The 13,572-nt window shown below is 34.1% G+C and overlaps 1 protein-coding gene across 7 annotated transcripts in view; it reads right to left on the reverse strand.

Moving 5' to 3' along the window:
* ZDHHC21 (zDHHC palmitoyltransferase 21) overlaps positions 1–13,572 on the reverse strand; it is a 98,004-nt gene that overhangs the window by 52,907 nt on the left and 31,525 nt on the right. The window lies entirely within an intron of this gene.

Consider the following 13,572-nt stretch of genomic DNA (forward strand, 5'->3'; position numbering starts at 1 on the left):
TGCCAAGCACTGTGTTATGTAATAGAAATGTATAAATGATAAAAACATGGTCCATGCCCTCAAGAAGTACAGTTTATTTAGAAAGAGAGCCCAACTTTGGAAAATTCCAAAACAATGTGATATATTCTATAACAGGGATGCATGCAGAGTATGGTAGAAACACAAAGGAATGCCTAGATAGGAGGGAGGAATTGAAATGCTGCGATTTAAAGGCAGGTCTTCTGGCTCAGAGATTGAAAATGAGTGTTCTAAAAGTAAACCAAAGATACTGTGGTAGGAAGATAGAAAAACAAGAAGCCTTTCATTTACCCTCACTGTTACCAACCAACTAGACCAGAGGAAGGAGAAAGAGTTAAAGAACTAAGACTTCTGGAAATCTGCTGTTGCTAAGCTGTGGAATAAAACAACCACAGAAAATAAAAGCACTAAGTGGATGGGAAGGACACCCAAACACAACCACCCACATGCTTTCTTTTATACTGATTCATGTTAGGGATTAAGGTATCCTAACAGCAACTTCAAAAATAGGAAGGCCACCAGAGATAGTATGCTTGCTTGAAACAAAAGAACTGATACTTTTCTGTGTGTATTATATTGAGTCACCACCAGACTTAGGCAAAAATCAGGTTCCACATCCACATTACTTATTCATTAGCCTGGAAAAACTTAGAATTCAGCAAGACACTTAAAACATTATGTAGCAGGTAAATATTAGGCAATCATTTTAAAACTTCAGTAAAAAGAACCCAATATAGAATCCCTATGAAACATATAAAACCAGAATGATGGGCCTGTGGATGATATAAAAAATTAAATTCTGCATTAATGCTATTTAAAAACACAAATTTGTTCTAACATAATTGATACATTAAACAAGTTTGACCACAGCAATCATTCTTATGCACAATTTTATCTGTGAAAAAATCCTAGATGAACACAAAAAATTGTACCAAGATGAACTAAAATATGTAGGAATACACAAAACACACTCACCCATCAAACATCTACCAGCCACCTCAGTTTATCTTCCATGCTATGAGCCACACCCACCTGCATCTAGTATTACAACTTTCCCTCCAATTTCACAGACCCTCCTTTCATCACTTCACAATAATTCACATTCTGCAACCCTCCTGATGCTCACTTCCATAAGAAAACTTCAGGTCTTCTTCAAGGTAAAGTGCCATGTTTATCATAGTATTTATGTATTTCTTAATCATTTAACATTTATAAAAGAGTGCTGTTGTTTTTATTAGGTTCCTATCCTTTTAAGAGTCACAGACAAAGTTTTGGAGTGGTAAGCCCTGTGGTTTTAATGCATGGTTTTACACAGTGAAGTGATTTTTAGGAACGCACATATTGCATTATAGCAGAGCTTACTGTACTAAAATTACCATCTATGACCAAATAAAATCCATCCACTCTTCTCCCAGTGAAAAGATTTTAAAATAATTTTTGGCCAACTACAATTTATAAATGTCAAGGATGGAGATGAGACTAAAAGATCCACTTATAATATTACATTTATTCATTTGGTTATACATTTATATTTAAAGTATTTATGTAAAATACAGTAGTAAAAAAACTTTAATCTAGAAATTGCTTTTTATCACTTTTACATTTTCAAAAAAACAACTGTATTCCAAGTTCACACATGCATAATTAACATCATCAGCACTAAATCCATATTTTGAGTCACTTAACACTGTTCTCTAGAGTACATCTTTACTTCTGTCTTAGATTTTTTTAGATGTAACACTTTTTGAATCCAAAAATTGGCTTAAAAATTTTTATCCAAATCACAGGAACCCATTTGCTATCCCAGATCTTTACTACTCAATTGTGTGCCCCAAAATTCATATGTTGAAGCCCTAACCCCTGTACCTTAGAATGTGACTGTAGTTGGAGACAAGGCCTTTAAAGCAGTGACTAATATAAAATGAGGCCCTTAGGGTGGGCACTAATCTAATCCGACTGGTGTCCTTATAAGAGGAGGAAATTTGGACACACTGAGAGACACTATAGATGTTCCCAGAGGAAAGACCATGTGAGGACAGAGAGAAGGTGGTTATCTGCAAACCAAAGACAGAGGTGCCAGGAGAAAACAAACCTGCTGACATCCTGATCTTGGAGTCGTAGCTTCCAGAATGTGAGAAAATGAATTTCGGTTGTGTAAGCCACCCAGTTTGTTTTATTTTCTTAAGGCAGGCCTAGCAAACTAATATAATCAATAAATGTATTTCTTTATTGTTTACATTTCTTCCATTTTGTTAAGAAATGTGCTCATATACAGATAAATTCATAAAACATGTGTTCAGTTTAAAGAACAGTAACACTGGGCCAGGCACGGTGGCTCACACTTGTAATCCCAGCACTTTGGGAGGCCAAGACGGGTGCATCACCTGAGGTCAGGAGTTCAAGACTAGCCTGGCCAACATGGCAAAGCCCCATCTCTACTAAAAAAAAAAAAAATACAAAAATTAGCAGGGCATGGTGGTGCATGCCTGTAATTCCAGCTACTAGAGGGGCTGAGGCAGGAGGATCACGTGAACCTGGGAAGTGGAGGTTGCAGTGAGCTGAGATCATGCCACTGCACTCCAGCCTAGGCAGCAAGAGTGAGACTCTGTCTCAAAAAGAAGAAGAAGAAGAGTAACAGTATCCTTTCAAGAATTAGAACATCTGAAACCAAGTAGAGCCTCCTGTGTATTCCTTCCCCATTGCTGGCTCTCCCTCTCCCCTCCCCTCCCCTACCCTAAAGGTAGAGGTTACTAACTCCTTCTTCATACATTTTGGATATTGCTGTGTTTCAGATGCATATTGCAAATATCTTCTGCTCTGAAACTATCCTATTCACCCTCTTGATGGCATCTTTTCATAAACTCAAGTCTTCATTTTAAGTAGTCCAATGTATCAATCTTTTCCTTTAGTACTTTTTATATCCTATTTAATAAATCTTTCCTGATACTAAAGTAAAAATGGCATTCTCCTATATCATCTTGTAAAGCCTTTTAAAAGCTTTGTAAGTTTTGCCTTTCACATTAGGTCACTAATTCACATAGCATTATTAATTAATTTTTTTGTGCACAATGAAAGATAAGAATCTGAATTTACTTTTCGAATATGAATATTCAACTGTTCCAGAATGACTAAAAAGCTATCATTTCTTCAGTGACCTGACATGAAATATCCATACATACACGGGCTCTCTACTCTGTTCCCTTGGTTTGTTTATCCCTGTAACAGTGACAAATGTCTTAGTTATTACGGCTTTGTAATAAGTCTCAGTATCTGGTAGGCCATGTCATCCCATCTTATTCTTTTGCAAGAATATCTTGATTATTCCAGATGATTTGTATTTGCATAAAAATTTTAAAGTTAGGTTTTCAAGTTACAACACATAGTCAGGCATATATTCACATATGATATATTCTCTCCATTATCTTTCGCCAAGTTTCTCCTAAAGGCCTTGCACTTTGTCAGATTTAATTCAGTAATTTCCCAGTTTTTGATCTTATTATAAATGGCATTTGCTATTAATTTCATTGTCTAAAGGTTTGTTTGTGAGCATATAAAAATAGATTTTTTTAAATATTGTTTCAGTCACATTTTTTATGCTTTCTTAAAAACCCAAAAAAAACTATAGATAAATCATTTACACAATTACATCATCTATGCGTAATGACAGTTATATTTCATTTAGCAGTTGTACCTTTTCTTTCTTTCTCTTGTCTTACTGCATTGGCTAAATTTCTAGTACTATGTTTAATAATAATAATGGTGATAGTGGGCATCAATGCCTTGTCCCCAACCTGGAGGGAAGAAGTTAACATCTCATCTTAGCATGCTATAGTTGGTTGATTTTGTGGGTTTTTTTAAGGGGTTGGGGGAGAAAGACCATTTATCCAATCACAAAACTTCTCCTAGTTCTAGTTTACTAAGAGTGTGTAACCTGAATGAATCCTGAATTTTATCTTTGTCTTCACACACTGAGATGCTCATTTGAATTTTTTTTCTAATCTGTTAATATGATAAAATATACTGACTGATTTTCTAGTGCAAAAAACAACCTTTCATTCCTAGGATAAGCTCAACTTGCCCAGGTTATATATAACCACATTACATACTATATACATAGTATGTACATACATACTATGTACTCTACTGGTGGGAGTTTTTATATATACTTTTTTACTTTGCTTTAGTCTGCAGAAATTGCTAAGCTGTTTCTTTATTTCATAGGAAAAAACAAACACAAAGAATACCATGACACTCATATAAACAGAGAAAGGTAGGAAAGTCAGTTCTACTGCATGTATTCTCGACAGGGTAAGTTTTGCTCCCAAGTGGGAGAAAACTGGTTCTTAGAGGGAGAAAAGCAGTCTTAGCTATCACTACGGTTTGTGGCCCTACACAAGTCAATCTTATCTGACAAAATCTTGTTTCTTAGTATTTAACTTCACGGGGGTGGTAAGAAGAGAAAATTTCCGCAGGAGGAAAATGGGAATGAAAAAAAAAGGTTAAAAAAGACTGTTCTACTAGATAATAACATTTCTTATAAAACTACAGTTATAATGACAGTGTGGTATTGTCTCTCCAGACTAGAAACAGAAACACACACACACACACACACACACACACACACACACACAAATCATGATTATGAGGAAGATGGCACTACAGAGTGGAGGTGAAAGAATTATCTTTTCAATAAATGGTGATAAATCTGTGAAAAAACTGAAACCCTGACTTCCATCTCATGAGAACCACAAAATTCAATTCTAGGTAGAAATATGAAAGACAGAAAAATATAGTACCTAGATGATAATAAGGGAGAATTACATTGGTTTTAGAAAGGATAGAAAAATAATTTATAAATTGAACCCAAAAAACACTACTCAAAAATGAAATGGTTGATAAGGTGGAGTGCATTAAAATTTAAAACCTCTGTTTACCAAAAAACACCATTAAGAGAGTGAAAAGATAAACCAAAGAGTGGAAGATGTTTACAACACATACCAAAAAAGGACTAAACACCCTACAATTACCAACAAAAAGTCAAATGGGAGAAATACTTAAATAGGCATACTTTGCCAAATAGGCCAGTCATATCATCAGTAAATATATGAAAAGGGGTTGAGTATCATTAGTCATCAGAGAAGTGTAAATTAAAACAATGAAGTACTGCTCATACATACCAAATGGCTAACATTAAGAAGACTTAAATGAGTATTAGTAAGGATATGAGGCAATCAGAATTTATATACTCTACTGGTAGGAGTTTAAATCGGTACAACTATTTTGGAAAACTGTTTAACACTATCTAAAAGAACATACCACTTAACCTTTGAACACCAGCACTTCTAGCTCTACATCCAAGTGAAACACATGCACATGTACAGCGGGAGGAATAAACAAGGCTGCTTACAATAGCATTATTGATAATCTCCCAAAACTAGAAACAAAGTAAATATCCACCAACAGAATGAATAAATGGCTTTACATTAAAAATGAAATATTATGAGGATTCACAACAATGAAAATAAACTGTATCTAAAGTAACAAAAAGGATAAATCTTCCAAATGTTGCCCAAAAGAAACATCCGGATGATTCACTTCACTGTTTTTATTTTTATGCACTCCTTCATATGTGTATCACATTTTACAATATAAAAGGTACAAAAAGTTGTGACAGTGAAATATAGAATATAAAAATACTTTTAATTTTAGAAAACCAAACTCTTGAAATACATATAAAACATAAAAGTTAGTTATAAATGGCCTATAAAAAGAGAGACCAAAATTTGTGAAATAAGACACAGAAAAGGATGTGAGAGACAGGAAAAAAGGAGAGGAAGAGTCAGACCAGCTCTCTGATCTCATCTACTACTTTCTTCCTGGCTCACCTTCAACTACACTGACCTCCTTGCTATTTCTCAGACATAGCTAGCCAACTTCCAAATCAGGACTGCTGCATTTGTTCTTCCCAGAAAACTCCCCAGACAACCACATGCATACTCCCCTCACTTTCTTCAGGTTTCTACTTAAATATTGCCTTATCAGAGACCTCTTCCTTGACCAAATTACAGAAAATCCCACTATTCCCTATTTCCTTGCTATATTTTTTTCATATTGTTTATCTCCATTTGACATATATGTATTTCTTTATTGTTTTGTCTCTCTTAGCAGTACGCAAATTTCTCGAAGATGGGGACTTTTGCCTGTTTTGTTCAATGATGAGTTTCTGGAATGTAGAATCAGCACCAACTCAACAAATATTTATTAAATGAATGAATGAAAACAAAGAAAGTTGGACAAAGAACCGTCTCTTCCCTCAACATGTGAAGAGACAGAGAACAGTATCTACAAGGATTGTTTCACATGTATAATAGCAGCAATAAACACAGAAAAAGAAACACATAGGCAACAGGTACATAAACATAGTTATGTTTATGTTTACACATAAACCAGCAGAGGAGAAGAGGGTCACTCCCATGAAATATTAACAATATTCCTATACTCCTATCTGGTAATCTTTTAGAACTGTATCATTAAAAAAATTTTAAATGTTACAAAACTAGCAGTAGGGGGGCATCACCTCTTAATGCAAGCTAAATGAAAAGAAGAGTCAGATTTGGCGATTTATGATCTAGCAAACAATTAAATACTAGATCTGTGAATTCCTTCAGCTCATTTCTTCCTATAATCTTATCTTCTATTCTAATCTCAATTCTAATGCTAAGACTATATACTGTATCTTATCATTTCTAAGAACTGCAACTCATAACATAATTTTAATTTCAAGTATGTCACCTTATGAATACCACATGCTTTCTTTCAAGCTAACTCCCTGTAGACTATCAGTGCTAACAAACTCTTAACCCCAATGGGAGCTCCAATTCTTTGGCCCAACCGCCGTATCATTGACTTTCCCCAACACATTCAACTCCCTACTTGTTTATATTCCACAGTCCATCAAGATAAATTCTCCTTTAATTTACCACCAACTTTCTTGACCCTCTCTCACCACCATTCTACTCCTGTTTCACTGGCTGCAGTCTTAGTCACCTTTCTTGTACCTTTCATCTTTCTAACTTCAAAAACTGAAGAGTGCCTAGAGTTTGGTCTTCAGAACTCTTTTCTTTTCTATTTGTAATTACTGCCAGGAAATCTCCAGTCAGTTTCCATGTCTTTAAATACTATCTTTATGCTGAAAGCTCCCAAATTTATTTATCTAGCTCAGACCACCCCATTGAAATCCAGATTTTTGTATCTAGCTGCTTAATTAACATCTGTCCCTGGAAGTCAAATAGGCAAAGTAAACATGTGTAAAATCAAACTCTTTAACTTCTCCCCAGAACCTATTCTTCCTTCAGGCTCCCCCTCTCAGTAATCGGTATCTCCATTCTTCCAGTTTGTTTGGGCTGTGAAGTCTTGGAAATATCCTTGACGTTTCACATTCTATCTCATAGCCCACATTCAAATTATCACCAAATTCTGTTAGCTCTTCAAACTATAATAGACCACTTGTAAGCGCTTCTACCAATACCATAATCATTTCGTGTTTGGACTGTATTTTAGCAGCCTGGTAGCTGGTCTTCTTGCTATTATCCTTGTCCCTCAGTTTATTTTTCATAGCAATCAGGTTGGTTTTTTTTTTCTAAAATGTAAATGAGATTCTGTAGTGGCTCAAAACCCTCCAACAGCTTACAAAGTCCCAACCACTATCTTAATAAAGCATCCAGTCCAATCACAGCCCTTACTACTCTCAACTCATCATCTCCTATTGCTCTGTCCCTAACTCACTCCACTCAAGATACACTGGTCTCCTTACTGCTCCTTGAGAATGTCAACAGGGACTTGCTTGAGTTCCAGGTCTCTGCTCAAGTGTCCCTATAAGAAAGGTCTTCCTTGACTATATCCACCCTTGTACCCTGCTTTATTATACTTCATAATACTCATATTGTTTACCATACATTTGTTTATTGACTGTCTTCTCTAATCGGAACGTAAGCTCCTTAAACACAGTAACTTTGTTTCACAGCTTAGACAACGGGGAATAATATGTACACTCAATAATATGTACTGAATGACTGAATAAACGTTCCTCACAATTTTTTAAAATTAAAAACTGTGTTTTACAAATAAAATTTTATACATAAAATGACAATTTTCCTATGAGTCTGAAGCAATTTTTATTTATAAACCATAGCTTATACTTATTTTTCTGTGTTTTTATGAGACTACTCTGAAAAGTAAAAATATGTGTTTTCTTTGTGATCTTCCTCCTACCAAAGAGTTTCTCAACCTCAGCACTACTGGCACTAGGCTGGATAATACTTTGTTGCAGGGGACTCTCTTGTGCATTGCAGGACATTTAGCAGAATCCCTGGCCTCCGCCCACTAGATGCCAGTAGCACTCCCCTAGTTGTGACAACCAAAAACGTCTCCAGACATTACCAAATGTTTTGTGTGGGGGAAAGTCAACCTCCTCCCCACTGAGAACCACTGTACCCACTGGTAAAGGATTTTGTTTTTCTCTGTTGTTCAAGAATAGAAACACCTAGAGACAGTATAGATCATAAAATTAAAAAATAAAAATAACAGAAACAGCTTAGATCACATCTGAGATATTTAAAGCATACAGATTTGAATTTTTGAAATAACAAAATAACCAACTTCACATGCTGAGGGTAGGTTCATAAGGCAAATACTATGACATTAAAATAAGCAATCTTAATTTAATCCTAAAATAAAATCCTATGATATCTGTATGGTTATGAGCACTTTTTGGAATGAGCCTTAGCTTAAGTTTATTATACTCCAAAACATAGGAAACGAAGTTACACGCTTATTCTACATAAAACCCCTCCACTCCCCAACTCAGTGCTCAGGTAAAATGTACTTTTTTCAGTCTTATTACATCCTAATGGCAATTAATATCTAAAGTGAAACAAATAATTATTTATACCTCCCTAATGGCTATCACTGAGTGTTCAGAATTATCCACTAAATTTTGGTAGTCATATGTATGCAACTACCTTACAGAGCGTATTTCACTAGCATCTGTCAGGTTCATAGCTGAGGGTGAAGTATTCCAGAAAAATTATTTTGTCTGCCTGACCATATTTTAGCAGTAAAAATTCTGGAAAAGTTTGGGCAATCCAATAAGAGAACAGAGTAACATACTTCCTTACTGCATTCACCAATTAATGCAGTGCTACAGTGTTTGGTAAAAGTAAAAGTAAGACAATAAAATTGCTGCCAGGTTTTAACCATTTAAATTCACAGTAACTGTAACAGTCTTACAGAGAAATAAAAACTGATAAATTTTCTATGTTAAATGCTATTAATATTTATAGCTTACTATGGAAACATGTTTAACAAGGACATACACTCAGTCAACCTGGTATTGTAGGACAGGATTAACATTTATCATAAAGTTTCTGTGTTCCATCTCTCACTAAAAGCATAGAGATATACTGACAAACAGAATTGGCAATTGTTAGAATAATAAATAGATTATTCTTATTCCTTTAGAAATATAAACTGTATATCTAACATTATTCTTTTCAAGCAAAAAACATAAAAAATGTTACTAAGGAATAATATCTCTACTAGCATCTCAGGAAACAGGAACAAAAAAAGCCAAATTACTTTTATATTAGCATTAAAAATAACTTTCGTCTCATATCAATTTTAATTCCACAATATTCTTGGCTATTCTTGACTCTTGGCTATTCTTTCCAAAAATCTAAAAAGCTAAATGTGTATTTCAGCAATTTTTTCCCATCCTTCAGTGAACAAAATAAATGACCTTCTAGATATTAAGAAAACAAAAGTTATTATTAAGCCTACAATATTTTTTCAAATAGCAGAAGTACTCAGACTACTTTAAAACTGATTATAGGAAAAGATTAAAATAAATTATGAAAAGATTTACCAATATTCAAAGCTACCTGCAGCCAAGTCTTCTGACTATTTCTATTTTTTGTTAGCCAAAAGGCTAGGCAAATAATTCTGTGGCACAGTTCTGACATCAAATCCCTAGCAACGCTATTAGATATCAGCCAATTGGAATAATAATAATGTATCTTCCTAGCACAAGAGTTGGCTAGGCTGCTAAACATTATTTATTTTCCTCTTCTGAATTTTGGCAGCATTTCCTTTATTGAAATTCTCTCTCCTCTCTTCCCCTTCTGTCACCCACTGCTCTCATAGCCTTAAATGCAGTTAGTATGCTTTTCCCCTTCACATAAAAATAAGTATACAATAATTAGAAATTGTCAGAACCACTTCATCTAAAAAGAAGCTAAAAGACATAAGTTTAGAATTAAAGTGGTATGCCATCAAAGATTAGCTGTATAAACTCTGATACTAATAGCCACAAATTATTTTTTTTTTAAGCTTATATTTTCTCATGTAGAGAAATAGTAAACACTGCCCGCCTCTGATTTCCAGCAGGTACACATTTAAAAACCAGTTTTAACCCACTACGATGCCTTTATAAGATATAACAGACTGCCTCAATGAAAAATGAAAACAGCAAAATATTAATCTACCAATCAGGAGGTTCACTGAGCTTTCTCTGAAGAGCACATATTATGATGTTTAGTATTTTAAAATATATTTGATATTTTTAAATCCTACAATAATATTACTAAAAAATTTCTTGAGGCAAAAATGCAAAAAGCAGTATTGAATGGGAGCTTGAATAAGATATAGTAATAGCAAGAACATGACTTAGGGACATGGGCCCAAATCACACCTCTGCCAAGTGGCGATTTTGTGATTGGACAAGGTATTGAATTTCTCTGAATTTCAGTTACCGTATCTGTAAGATGATAACCATACTATTTATCCCTTCAGAAATATTTCAAATGAGTAGACATTTTCCGCTAATCCAAGTAATATACAAATCCAGAATAATATAAAAAAAGAAAACACATTACCAATAAAATATTCATGGATAAATATACAATAAATTTAAGGTATACTCTTTAAATACAGTGGTACTTTCCTTCATATTTAATTTAAAACCATAATTTTCTAGTATTGGTTTTGGTAAATAATCAGTATCCAATAAAATGAAATACATTATTAGAATTTGATAATACACCAAATGACTAGGCATCTGTTTATAAGCATTTAAAGTAACTATGTGAAATAGTCAAATATGGACCTTGTTAAAAAATGAAAGTTCATCTTCTTCAATATCCATCTATTTTATTCACTTAAATGCCAAATCATTACCCAATCTACAGGTTTTAGAACCTAGACAATGATTTTCATGCCAATAAATATTTAAAGTGAAACATTACTTTTGAGAGGGGTTTTAAGTAAAATTCAACGCTATTCTGGAATGATAAACGCAAATGATGCAAACTAATTTAATGTCTAACACCTGAAAAACTTCTCCAAACATTTCAAAGTTTATAATCTTTATTGATTTTGTGATTCTAACAAAAAAAAAGTTTATCTCCATTCATTTAGAAAACAAAATTATTACTCAAGTTTCTGCAATTTTTCTAGATACACATTTTTTAAACTATTTGAGAATTTCGGAATTTTTTTAGTTACTATTTCTGAGGAAGACAGTAAATACTAATTCTTTTTAGGTTCATAGGTCTTTTTTTAGTGTAAGACTCAGAATATAAATCAGTATCTATAGCTTAAAAAATAAATCCTAAATTTGGGCATTGATTCATGATAAACTATAAATTCCTTATCTCCTGCACATCTTAGTCCTTACTTCCCTCAACAAAGGATAAATTCAAGTATTTCCTCAAAACTTCACATGGTAAAAACATATAAATCTTTGAATGTCCATAATAAAAGAATATTTTAAAAGATTAAGAAAAAATCTAAAAAGCATTAAGTTACTATAAAAAAACAATGGGGCACTTGCAAGGAAATTAAAATAATCCAGCTCAGAAAGAGCTCTCCTGAAAACAGAAGGCGAAGAGAAGAGAGAAATGGAAGAAAATTAGGCTCCCAATCTGTTCATTTCCCAGAATTTGTGAACAACCTGCTTTCTCTCAACTGTCTTTACCATGAGCATGAGCATAACCCACAACGTACCGGTTTTCTACTGAATACAGGTTAAGTGCCATTACAGCAATGGTCAAAGTGCAACTCATTTTTTGTCGTTGTTGCTGTTAAATGAATAAACACTTTCGCCTTAAAAAAAAACAAGAAAAGAAAAACAAGAAAGTTAACACTTTCTTTTCCAACCCAGGCAATTCCATTCAGCTTTGGAATTTAAAGATGGGCTAGAAAAGATACTATGCTGCCACCTATCTACCTGAAATGGTAGAAAGAAAATGCAGACTACAGCTTTCGCTTCAGTCTGGATGACAGAAGAATACAGGGTCAAGGTCCATGTCATGCTTTAACTGCATCATTACTCCCACAAAAAATATGTATAATAATCATTAACGTAATATCCAAAGATAGGTAGGGACTTTGGAGGATCTTATTCCATATCCTGAATAATAGAAAGAGTAATAAGATGAATGAATGAAATTCCTGATACTATCTTTATTCACACATAGTTTTATACACATACACATAATCAAGAGCTTAATACAGATTTTCGTTTTAGAGAAAAATCAAAGAAACCCAGGAAAGGACTTGCAGAAAACACTGATGGGACAGTATTTTTTGCAGAATATTCCACCATAAAACATTATTTTTTTCAATGTCAGTGGTAACAATGGTGACTTTTGTTCTGAAATTATTGGTAAATTTTTTCTACCTTTATGAAAAACACAGTAAATATAATTTACAAAAGAACTGCTGAAGTAAGAACATTATTTTATTATTTAGCTTTAAATAAGTTTGTTATACGGCTGGAATTTTACAATGGATTTGCCCTTAAAACCAATTATTCCAGTTAAAGTCTCAAGGCTTTTGTTGTTTTTTTGGCCCAGCAATGATTTCCTTCATCTCCCCATTTGGTTAATTTCTACCTCACCTATAAAGTCCACCATGAGTCTCATTCCCTACACTACAGCAGTTCTCAGACCTTATAGCCACAGAAGTTTTGCACTGCACAACTCTACAGGATACTATTTATATAGACTATGATGTGAGTGTTACCTCCTGGAGTTATGCAATTAGGCAGCAATGATTAAAATCACCCGGGAAGAAATTTTTTTAAACAAAATGTTATTGCCATTGACACCTATGAGGGAATAGTTTGTATGGGACCAACCCTCACACCAAAAACACTATTAAAAACCAGATAAAATCCAATTAATTAATAAATACACAGCTGTTTGAAGACATTGGCAAGTAGCCAAAGTCTCCAGAACTTAGAGGACCAAAATCTCAGAGAAAGTAGACAGGCATTAAGGTGATCCATATATTCTGCACTGCTTTTTTTTTTTTTTTTTTTTTTTTGAGATGGAGTCTCGCTCTGTCACCCAGGCTGGAGTGCAGTGGCCGGATCTCAGCTCACTACAAGCTCCGCCTCCTGGGTTTACACCATTCTCCTGCCTCAGACTCCGGAGTGGCTGGGACTACAGGTGCCCACCACCACGCCTGGCTAGTTTTTTGTGGTTTTTTAGTAGA

Source organism: Chlorocebus sabaeus, chromosome 12 (genome assembly GCF_047675955.1).
Source record: "Chlorocebus sabaeus isolate Y175 chromosome 12, mChlSab1.0.hap1, whole genome shotgun sequence".
In the NCBI taxonomy this organism is placed as follows: domain Eukaryota; kingdom Metazoa; phylum Chordata; class Mammalia; order Primates; family Cercopithecidae; genus Chlorocebus; species Chlorocebus sabaeus.